This window comes from Thermobia domestica, chromosome 18 (assembly GCF_964235325.1).
Source record: "Thermobia domestica chromosome 18, izTheDome1.hap1.1, whole genome shotgun sequence".
Classification (NCBI taxonomy): domain Eukaryota; kingdom Metazoa; phylum Arthropoda; class Insecta; order Zygentoma; family Lepismatidae; genus Thermobia; species Thermobia domestica.
This window is the reverse complement of record NC_137471.1, coordinates 182799907-182812052: the sequence shown is the minus strand read 5'-3', so window position 1 is coordinate 182812052 and position 12146 is coordinate 182799907. Positions and strand designations below refer to the sequence as shown.

General features: G+C 33.6%; 1 protein-coding gene across 3 annotated transcripts in view; it reads left to right on the top strand.

Moving 5' to 3' along the window:
• Positions 1-2495: 2495 nt before the first annotated feature.
• LOC145676077 (UPF0669 protein C6orf120-like) overlaps positions 2496-12146 on the top strand; it is a 123173-nt gene continuing 113522 nt past the window's right edge. Inside the window, exon 1 of one of the 3 annotated variants that reach the window (XM_081746946.1) lies at positions 2496-2606. The gene's annotated coding sequence lies outside the window, so the exon portion shown is untranslated. Of the gene's footprint in view, positions 2607-2794; positions 2909-12146 lie in introns of those variants that run through there. The other 2 variants (XM_081746948.1, XM_081746947.1) reach the window with 2 other exon arrangements.

Sequence of the window (12146 nt, the reverse complement as noted above, 5' to 3'; positions counted from 1 at the left end):
CGACCATTAGGAAGACCTAGGCGCAGATGGGAGGACAATATTAAGATGGATCTCGCAGAGATTGGAATACAAAGTAGAAACTGGATGCAGTTAGCTAAGGATAGAAGTCAGTGGAGAGCTTTTGTGAACGCGGCATTGAACCTCCGGGTTCCATAGGCCATGGAGTTAGTTAGTTAGTTAGTTAGACAGTGTCTCAATGTATAATAGCACTCTACGCTACTGCTTTCAGCCTAAAATAAATATTGTTTTCATTTTATGCCTGGCTCACTTTTTAAGACTAATCATTAGAGCAACCCACATTATGCTTTATTTTTGTTTAATTACGCTTTATTTTTTTTCCAAATTATGCTTTATTATTAGTTTCAATCATTGTTTTACATTAATCGTGTATAATTTATAATATTTACTATACATTAAATATTCTAAATATCTTGTTCTATTTATTAATATTTTATGCAACCAGTTTCTTTCATATTTAATGAACTTTCTACTTAATGCACTGTAAAGACATATGCTTTACTCGATTCAGTTTTCTTCTATCACTAGTGTGTGTCTTAAATTTGCATATATACAGAAAGGGAAAGTAAAAGATGCCACCAAAAAAGTATAGAAAGTGCTCAAGTTCAAGAGGTACACATAACAATATAGTGTGAAGTTCTTGTGTGCTATTCATTGTTGGCGCAAAGTTTTCTTCTTCTTTTCTTTTTTCTTTTCTCCACATCAAAGGACAAGGCTCGCAACTAGAGGGGGACAGGGGGCCTGGCACCCCTAAACTTTTCATGGCTCCTCCAGACCTCAACACAAAATGCTATTATTAATACAAAAATCACAATTTAGATATTTGTAAGAGAATTTTTAATGACTTGGCTCAATATCTTATTCATGCCCCCCTCTTAACTTCTGTGTCTGGTTGCGGAGCTGCAAAAGACTACACTGAAAAATTTACAGAAATAAAAATAAGCTTTTCATTATTACATTGTTGTGTACTCAATGATTTTGCATTGTAAATATTGATTTAAAAAAATATTAATACACTATGTTAAACTTGCAGTTAAACAGAATTCTCCAAGAATTATGCTATACATTTTAAATTATGCTTTATTTTCTAAAATTATGCTTTTATAATTAGTTTTTTCTGGACCCTTAGACAAGCACAACCATGTTCAAGGTACCAACCATATGTGTAAGTTGCTGTTATGTTTTTTATGCTTTTGGGTTGCCCTACTAATCATGTTTATTAAAACCCTTCTGAAATTCGTCAACCCGTCCCTTATTTTGACTATTTTTATTTGGCAACCCTGACCACAAGTGACAACAAGTGAAAAGTAGAGTTCTAGACAAGGCGGTGCGACGAAATTAATAGCACCGTGAATATCCTAGAAACGAATTATGAAAGATATATGTTTGTCAAAAATTTGGAAAGACCTTAATCCAGCAATGGATCAACAATTGTTGATAAGGGCATGTGTGTTCCAGATAGAAATAACCCTCACCACTACACAACTACACTCACAGATTAAAAAACATTAGCTGTCGTTATCAAGGTGACCAGAACTTTTACTTTCAAAAACGGGACGCATACGAATCGGCGACGGGGGGGGGGGGAGGAATTCCACATTGCATTTTGGGACTCAGCAGTGTTTTCACTTTATAAAATATACAATTAAGAATGATAACACAGCGTTTCTAACTTAAGTACAGCATAATACTTTTAACTACTTGAACACTTAGAATTCCAACTCAATTTCCACTTGAACCACAGAACGCTCAATTCCCAATTTGATATTCAGAAGTTCTAGGCACGGCTGAACCTTTCCAATGAGTGTCGGTATGGAGGAGCGTAGAATTTGCATTGACCATTTATATTTTGAATAATAATTACGGGATACCTGGGTCATTTTTGCTTAAAAACGGGACATTTAGGCGTCCCGTTTGAGATTCAGAAAAAACGGGACAGCGGTTGAAAATAAGGGACTGTCCCGGCTAAAACGGGACGTCTGGTCACCTTGGTCGTTATTGATATCTTTACATTTGAGATTAAGAAATAATACTTGTTCTATCATAGTTTGACCCTGTAGCTGTAAGAATTTCTCAAAACAAAGATAGTTAAACTAAAATTTACCGTTCATGGGTATATGGGGGGGGGGGTATAGCAAACGATTCTGCGAACTCAAATATTTTAACAACCGAACCAGCTGAATAGCATCACTGCATTTACCCCTGTTTGTCACACTATTTAACTTCCGACACCTGTTTCACATCTAACAAATTAATATCTTTCAAGGAATTTAATTTTTCAAATAAGGCCTTACATCACGTCAACAAATGTGCTGTGATGCTTACACTGTAATTGAAATCCTAACAAAATCTGTTACAGGAATTTACTGTTCCTGAATTTCATTTCCATTTGGTGCGATTTCCAGTGACGTTTAAGCCATTTTAGTGGTTGTTTAGTGATTGATCTGTTAGTGAAATGTGCTAAAATTGTTGGTCATACTCTTACTAAAATTTCAGTACCTGGCAACCCATATCAATACATGACGAGCGAAATTGCGTTTAAAAATGGGAGAAGGAACTATTTTAGTTTAGAAGACTTTGCTATGACGGTAAAAATAACTTCTAGGTTGACATAGATTGTTTAAAGACCAAATCATTAAATGTGTATTTTTTCTTTAAAATGCGCAATAATGCTGTTTAATTATTTCAATTGAGATAATTAAAGCTCATTTCAAATTTATTGTGGCTGTGTCTGTTTTTGTTTGCATACAATGTTCGGAGGAAATTTTCAGAATGTTATCTCTGCATAGATAACTGACGTCATTTATCTTAGTTCAGTGGCATTTTCAAGTAGGTTAACCAAATTTTTTTGGTGAAAGTAAGTGTTGTATTTAACCCTATATATATGCAGGTAGGGAAAACAGGTACCACTTTATGAAATTTTACATCAATTATTTTACTTTACGTAATACCCTAATATGGGCATTCATTCTGTTAATCCTCACAAGGTTTTTAAGATAATAATTTTGAATAGGTTAAGTTAGTTTAATTCAGGTTAGGTTTCTTTCACGTGTCTAGTAAATATATTTGGCCCGGCGATGCTTATTGCAGCTTTACCTTAATGTTACTGTATAGATTGATAATGTACCGGCAAACTGATGTCCTATAAACATGCCTGGGATCGCTTTGTTGCAAACCGCTGCTTTACAAAGTGTTTCGGGACGGCTTTAAAATGTTGGTCCGCATACACAGATGAAGGTTGATTCCTATATCAAGGCTCAATACTCGTCCACGGTGGAAAAATAAAATCATCATTTTTGTTGATTTTTTGGATTTAAATCAATTCTTTCTTCTCGCGTAATACAAGTCACGAACCGAAGACATGTTTAGCAGAAGGGATCCAGCCAACACCACCTAGATTTGAGAAGGCCAGATGGCTGCTACAGTCACACAAGTGGTCTTACCAGCTAAGTAAAGGAGTTCCCGAGTGCTACGAACTTCATAGCTTTCAGAAATGGGAAATTACAATTTAGTATTGCGTAGCACTCGTGCTCTATTTGTGCCCTTTTACGTGTTCTTTCTTAAACTACCTAAATGCCAAATAAGAAGGTGCATCAGTAACATTGTGACTTAAAACCCTAAAAAAGGAAAGAAATTAGAGGAAGTAAAGAACTTTTCCCAGATTGCGATAAATAAGTTACTATTGTTTTCTAGTCAATATTACTGTACGTTCCCAAAAAAAAGTTTATCGTTCTGTTATAAGCGTGAAAATATCGTTAGTGCAAGCGAAAGTAAGTATCATGACTCCACGTTACTCGAATAACATTCATGACTCAATCACAATATTCATAATCAAATATAGTAAAAATGGAATATTTACAAAATTAAAGAGAAAGATTAAAACATCTATTGTAAAGATGCATCACAACAAATACATGCTACTTGAAATTAAGTAAGAAATTAAAGCATTACGATCCCTAACAAGGTAAATTAAATTTTGTAACTCAGTTTTATTGAGGAATGGTTTGCAATTTTATACCAAGCAGATGCTTCAAACCGTTCTTTTTCTTTTCAATTTTCATGCAAAAGCATAAAATATTATACTATTCTGTACTAGCACTAGTTCATTTTAAGCACTAATAGTCACGGCAATTTTCAACATTGTTAATTAATATTATGAATACCAATTACGGTAAAAGACGAGGCTTAAGTTTAGAGTTGTCCTTGGACTTTGCAACGTATAAAAAACAGTGCTTAAAGTATTAAAAATTGTTACATTTCACTTAACTTCAGTACTCCGTGGGCTTCACAAAAAATTAAAAGGTTTTCTTCATTATTTTTACGCATCCGTTACACCTGTTCGCCATATTCGTCATATTTTACAACTACTATGCTGTTGAAACCTTCCGCGAATGCTTCCGCATCCGGCAAATAGTACGAACTTCCATATCTTTTCTCGTATTAAACATAACTCTCCTGCCGAATTTAAATTCCTAAACATCAAATAAAAACTTCAAATTATCATTTCTTACCTCATTTCTCCTGTAAATTTTCCTGATTTTTATAAAAAGCGGAGGGGTAACTCTAAACTTAACCCAAAGACGACATACAAGGGTCTGTTGTTAACACATTCTACACTTTTAACAAAATTCAATATTGCCCAAATGCATACTTATACAATTTTAAATACATGCATTGATACAATACATAGTCAATATTTTCGACATTAAAAATATCTTCATTTTCTGAGAAGATCATAGGAAAATTTAATAACACTTTTTTATAAACCAAAATCAAGACTGTATTCTCTTATCACAATATTATTTCTTATATGTTTTTGATGTCTTTGAAACTTTCTTCCATTCCTAGTTTCAAGTTATTTGAAAAAATATAAAGCAATGAAAAAAATACTATCGAAGAGAATCACTATTACTTATTATAAACAGCAACAAATTTCATTAAAATGGGAATATCCGCATGTGGATCTTTTATTTTTCTAAAAGAATAATAAAACATGAAACTAAACTAGAATATACATAACGCCAGTTTAATAGTAAAATGAAAATTATCTACTAAGCATCAATTGTTTGCTCCAAACCTAGATCTGTCGCATGAAACTTACTTGGTGGACCTATATATTCCTGGTAAGAACCCAGAAATCTCACATGAAAGAGGGCTCAATTATTATTGATCAAAATAGTGTTGGATATATATTTGATCAGTCTTAGGTAAATGGAATTTCTCGCTTACTTTTCGTTTCAGTTCCATTAATATCAATTCCGATTAAACAAATATCAAGAAATATATATGGAATCAGTGGCGTAGGGAAGGGGGGGCAGAGGGGCCGCCCTCCCCAAAGTGGTCCGACAATGTATTTCGGTACTTTGACGTTTGTAATTTTATATATATTTTTATGTTTATATATTTCCTTGTGTGTAATGTTTCTATATGTACCTATAACAGCACTTGGCCCTCCCCCAAACACACATCCTGGCTACGCTACTGTATGGAATGTTATTATTACACCAGGTAAACCTAAATTTGGTATGTTTTTCATAAATTTAAAGCCCTATAATGTTTGAATATTATAATTTGATGTTGAACGTTATGATTGCAGCACATTTCATCCAATCATATTTAGGTATAATGATTTAATTTCCAAATAAGAGCTGCAGTCAGATAAATGGATTCTAATTGAGTAATGTGTGGTTAGTCAATACCAGTCAGAGAGAAGGCCAATAGTCTGTGCGATGACCGTGTAATTCCTACTTGTAAGTGGACATTGCATATTTAGTGTATGTACACTCATGTCCAAAATTATTGTCGCATGTCTATAAATATGTTGTTGTAGGAATATAATTTGATAACGAATGCGCCCGCTATTTCTTATAATGTTAGTATGTGTATAATCGGCAAAGACATGTATGTGGCAAATTTCATGTCAAAAGAGCAGTAAATAAGAACAATAAAACGAAAATAAAACTTTCTTGTCCATTTAGCAATATTATGTTTTATTCATTCTAATTTTCATATTTATAATTCTTTTCCTTTGAAATTTACCACAAATATACATTTCCCGATTATAAATATAGCATCAATATTAAAAGCACCCTGCAAAATCATTATCAAATTATATTCTTACAAGAAGGCAGTTATAGATATGCGACAATCATTTTGGATATAAATGTACGTAAAAGGAAATTACTTGCAACTACTAGCTATTATTATTATTATTATTATTATTATTATTATTATTATTATTATTATTATTATTATTATGATTATTATTATTATTATTATTATTATTAAGTGAAATGAAATCTTTAAGTTTTACGTCCCATGGTTATGCCGGCTAGGATAAAGGAGACGGTGAAGATGAGAAATGAATGAAATGGTGGAATGAAGAAAGGGAGGAAACGGGAGAACCCCGAGAAAACCCACGAGCACGATGTTTGTCCACCACAAAGTCTACACGGCGCGAGCTGGGATCGAACCAGGGATCCCAAGCACCGGAGGTGAACGCTCTAGCACTGAGCCACCGCGCCCCTATTATATTATTATTATTATTATTTTAATGACAGAATATAAACCCTCAAGTAGATTCGGACGAAGCAACAAGGAAATACTATTAATGTTAATTCTTTCTTTTGTTTTCCTATTTTAGTGGTAATAATTGTGGAATTATCTCACCTTTCCTGGCACTCAAAGGTATAAAATACGGGGATTTAGGAGCAATTGATGCAAATTATTATATATATTAAATAATTTCAAATAATTTAGATTACTGTACATGCAGGACTATATTTCAACTATCACCTATTTTTGAGTTCGCAATCAAACAATGCCTCTTTCAGCACCTTGGTTCTTACAAATATTCAAAGGAAACTGTTTCTCATAGATTAATGTGAGAAATATAAAATAAATATGCTTTAGGTTAATATTACCATTTAGATCAGGAAAATGAAATATTGTCTAAAATGAGGCTGCCAGTAGTTGTAAAGCGAAGTTCAATTTCGTGAGACTGAATATTGTAAAAAAAGGGAAAAACAAACTTAAAACTATTGTTCCTTCAGAGATGATCTGTTTCAAGTATTATTACAAAACAATAGGGGCGTCGCCAGACACTTTTAAAGGCCACAAACCCTAACAAACTGACTTCATAGCGATATTTAACAAAGTATTAAACTATGCACATAAAATGAAGTCTTTCGATTTGCTTTTAGTAATCTGAAAAGTATTAATTTGTATGAGTAAAATATGTCAAAGTAAGTTTATCTATTCTAATTTGATTAACAGCTTGTACGATTTTAATTAGTATGGTAAATTTGTAGTTTTTTCGTGCAAATTTTAACATTATCCTCAGATCAGCATAACGTGAAGGGAACTTCAACTAAAATGGACAGAAGAGAAAATGTTTAATATTTACAATTTTCAGATAATAATTATAATAATAATAGAAGAAGAAACGGATAGATTAATTGCATATAAGTAAATGGACAGCGCCTATATTCCTAGACTTTCTCCAGTCCCCAATGCTCAACTTCTGGCGACGCCACTGCGACATAATAGACTTAATAATATTTAGTACTATAAACGGAGAATATGCTGTCACTTACCCTGGAGTACTTTGAAGGTATAAAACCCTCTCTTTTAATCGCATTTATCCACTTTGTTTTGAGGCTTTCTTCTTTACAAACACTAAAAACGTGAACCTTTGGCCCGTTGTCGTAGTTTTCATTTCAGAGAGGCACATTTAATTAGCCATCGATGAGGCATATTTAATTAGCAAAATAATATTCCTCACAACACAGCAGTAAACTTTTACATGTACAGAATATTATATCCACAATTAATAAATAGAATATCTCAACACATAACCACACGCATATACGCACATAAGAAAAACAATGCATGTAACAAAATTCACAACACACTCATTAACAGCTAAAGAAAATCTGGCAAGTCCGAGGGAAAAGGAATTTCCTTTGGGGAGACGCGCAATAAATAACTATACCAACACCTCCCACAACAGAGGGATGACAGCAAGGGTGACAGCGAAGTTTGAGATGTCTGGACCAGACCACTTGTACTGACGTCACATGCTTCTCCGAACCCAGCACTCTGGCTTTCTCAAATCTAGGTGGTGTTGGTCCAGCTCTTTCCTCTAAAAATGTTACAATTTTGGTAATTTCTGTTCACATTCGGTTAGTTAGGGTAGGTTAGGTTAAGTTAGTTTATGTTATGTTAGTGTAGGAGTCCCGCATAATTTTCCAAAAAATGATAGAATTTCTCTTATTTCTATTAATATTAGGTTAGTTTATGTTAGGTTAGGTTAGATTTGGTTACGTTACGTATGTTACGTCTAAGTACTTGCATCATTCATTTCTCCTGTAAATTTTGTGTTTTTTGCGTGCTTCTGGACCTCTTGTACTAAACATACTCCGAAAAAATATTAGGAATTGATATTAAATGTTAATTATGCCATTTAAGTGAAAGTATTGGGCTTGAATTTTGAATTGATTGCCAGTCGTTAACTTATTTCAATCCCAAATAGAGATGCAAGGATTCGGAGAAAACCTGTCTTTTTTTGGGGGGGGGGGGGCACTCGGTTTTTTCTGCTTCGCTTTTTTGCTTGGGAAATTTTTGGCTTTTTTACAAATTCTGCTTTAAATTGATAAAGCAGGTTTTCTTTCGCTTCTCTATATTACAATAAGTAGTAGTGGATGCAGGTAATAATACAAAACCTCGGAAATAAACATGAATTTCGAAAACATATTTCAAACAGTTTTAATTCTTAACACATTTTTATTATGAATCCCAAAAAATTAATCCATGTATATAATTAGTTGCAGTTAAGTTTTAACTTTCATATATTCATTATAAGCAATGTTTTTTTATTGTGAATTAAATACAAAAACAAGGAAAAACTGTTACATGACATACAGAATTTATTGTACTATGTGTGTGAGTTCAAACAAATAATACATCGGGAACATAATATTTACTGAACAAACGCACAAAACAAATTTAAGTTTCGACGCCGTAGCTTTCTCAAAAATAACATGTTTTTCTCTTTGTTCATTACGTATATCAAGTGGCTTAAGTGGTACAACGTTGGCTTCGCATTCGAGAGGTCATGGGTTCGATTCCCGCTGCCGACCATCCTGACTGGGGTTTTCCAGTGTTTCCCTCAGTCGTACCAGACAAATGCCGGGATGGTACCTACTAAAACAGGCCATGGTCGATACCTTCCCAAATTGTTTCCATGCTGTTGTTAGATATCCAGTATAAAATAACCTCTGAGCTGCATCTGGTGATTGTTAAATAAATAAATAAATATCATTCTCTCGTCAATCTGTTATAGCCTGTAAGTTTATTATGTCTGACTTCCGAGACTTTCATAAACATTCGTACTAGAGTAACAATGAAAAATAGTCATTGCTTTATTACATTTCAACGTATTACTTTAAAAGACTGAGAAAAATGCAATCTTTGTATGGGACGCTCAAAAATCACCTAATTTGTTAATGCACCTCTTGCTTCCGCCTTTGCTACCCCTACAGAAACTTCTTTGAAATGGAACAGAAATGTTGAAAGTGTATTTTCTATTCATTTATTACAACGTAATAATCTGTTACCACGTATCAGGTGCTTCGGACCTGCAAAATCGGTAAAGTCCCAAATTCTGTAATGCACTGACTGTTCCTTAAGCTTGTTTAGAATCAGGAAAGTACTGAATTTTTTGTTTATGAATCATATGCGTAATACTGTTCATCTGAGCGTTTGGTTTTCAAGGCCCTGGAATATATAACTACCATCACGGTTTAACCAGTCCTGAAGGTTTCTGAATTTTTAACAAGAATTCAGCATGTCATTACGGAACTTTCCCTTAAAAAAGAAAAGAAAGAAAGAATAAGAAAAGAAAAACTAGGAAATACATTTAAATCAAGCACAACAAATATGAGTGAGTGGTTAGCTTTTCTGCTTCTATTGGGAAATCTGGAATTCAGTCCCGCATTCGACCATTCCGACAAAAATTCTTAACTCCATGTGTGAATGTAGAGATAGTGTGTGTACTGTGATTCCTGGCTGATTTCATTTCTTATGTTTTAAATTGTTGTTATTACTAACTAGCAGCGTTCACCCCGCTTCGCTGCGGTCACCCCGGAACGCAATAAACTTTGTTACTTAGATAATTTTTACTTTTTCGCTTTCAAGTGATATGATAAAAACCATAGAAGATTGCACTAATGTTAACATTATATCGCCTGTCATTTATGTTAACCCGCCCCGCTTCGCTGCGGTCACCCCAACCCGCCCCGCTTCGCTGCGGTCATCCCGGAACGCAATAAACTTTGTTACTTAGATAATTTTTACTTTTTCGCTTTCAAGTGATTTATAGCGCCTGTCAGTTATGTTAACCCGCCGAGTCACAGGGTCATGCGGGTTGCATATAAATACGTTTATTTTTATACCTATGATGAACTAATAACAAAGGATTTGTACGTATGGACACCTGAATGGTCAATTATCTCAAGACACTGGTAATTGAAAATTAAAGTGATATGATAAAAACCATCTAGGGTCCACATCCTAACAACCCCCCAAAAATGAAAGAAATCGGTTCAGCCGTATTAGCGTGATGAGCGGACAAAGGATTTTTTGTACGTATTGACACCTGATTGGTCAATTATCTCAAGACACTGGTAATTGAAAATTAAAGTGATATGATAAAAACCATCTAGGGTCCAAATCCTAACAACCCCCCAAAAATGAAAGAAATCGGTTCAGCCGTATTAGCGTGATGAGCGGACAAAGGATTTTGTGCGTTCTCTTTTATATATATAGATTACCAGCAATGACGGATTTGCGAAAGGGGTTAGGGTGGGGGTTTCTTTCGGACTGAAGCTTGTTCTCCGAAATTACGGAATTTCTAAAACAAACGAAATTTTAGTTATGTCTTTACTCATAAATTTCAAGCTCCCCTCAAATGAAAATCAGGCATTTTTAGAAAAAAAAAAAAAAAACTAACCATTAATAAGAGAAAAAAAAAACAAACACTTTTTTAAATCCGTACTGATTATTGGTATAAAATGGTATTCAAGGTTGCATCCAGAAGATTATTGCTACATCATTACACAGCTGCAGTATAACAGAAATGTGGAAGTATGCTCTGACTGATATATTGAAAAACATAAGTTTAACTATGTGCTAGAAACTACAGTACTAAGCTCTAAGAAATGAAACACACATAACTAAAAATGAAATGATCTAAACAAGAAAAAAATGTCGATAACTCAGAAGTTAAAGTTATATATCCTCTGAAATTGCTCTCAAATAGTACGTACTTAATGTTTAATTCATAAAACATGTGTTCCATCCATTCTGATGGTGAATTCTAGAGGGAAATATGGCATTTAGATCATGAAATCTTGTTTAACTATAGAGTATACTATAAGAAAGCTATTCAGATAGAAAAATCATGAAAATGAAAAAAAGCAACATTTCCGTTTTTTCCCTAGAAAACCGGCTTTTTATGTGAAAAAGCATCAATTCAAAATAACCTGCTATTTTGCATTTCTAATCCCAAACAATGTTTCTTAAGCATTAAGGGACAAGTACGGAGACGTTTATCAACATGATACATTTTTTCAAAAAAGTTACTCATATTTGGCAGGGGCATATATATATATATATATATATATATATATATATATAAACTACCTTGCGGCACGACATACATATAAAATACCCAAATTTCGCCTAAAGTTATAAAATCTAAAAAAGATTTAAGTTTCGGAGAGTGAATCGGGCCACTTTAATAAATACGCCCCTATTATCTGGGAACAAACAAACAGACGCGGGCACAAAAGAATTTTCCTTAAATGTCCATGGCGATTTTCTCGTTGGAATAGTTAACGATTTAGAAACCTGATGTTATAAAGATAAAAAAACAGAATTCCTCCGTTACCTCTTCAAAACTAGATTTTCCCTAATCATCCTCTGCATGAAACACTCGTTTTCATACTGTGGTGTACATACATTTGCATCTTATTGTATTATGATTATCTTCTATAATTGAAATAATACAGCAGAGGCTGGATTTGACTTATTTTCACTTTAATTTATTTTGGAATTTGATTTAAATC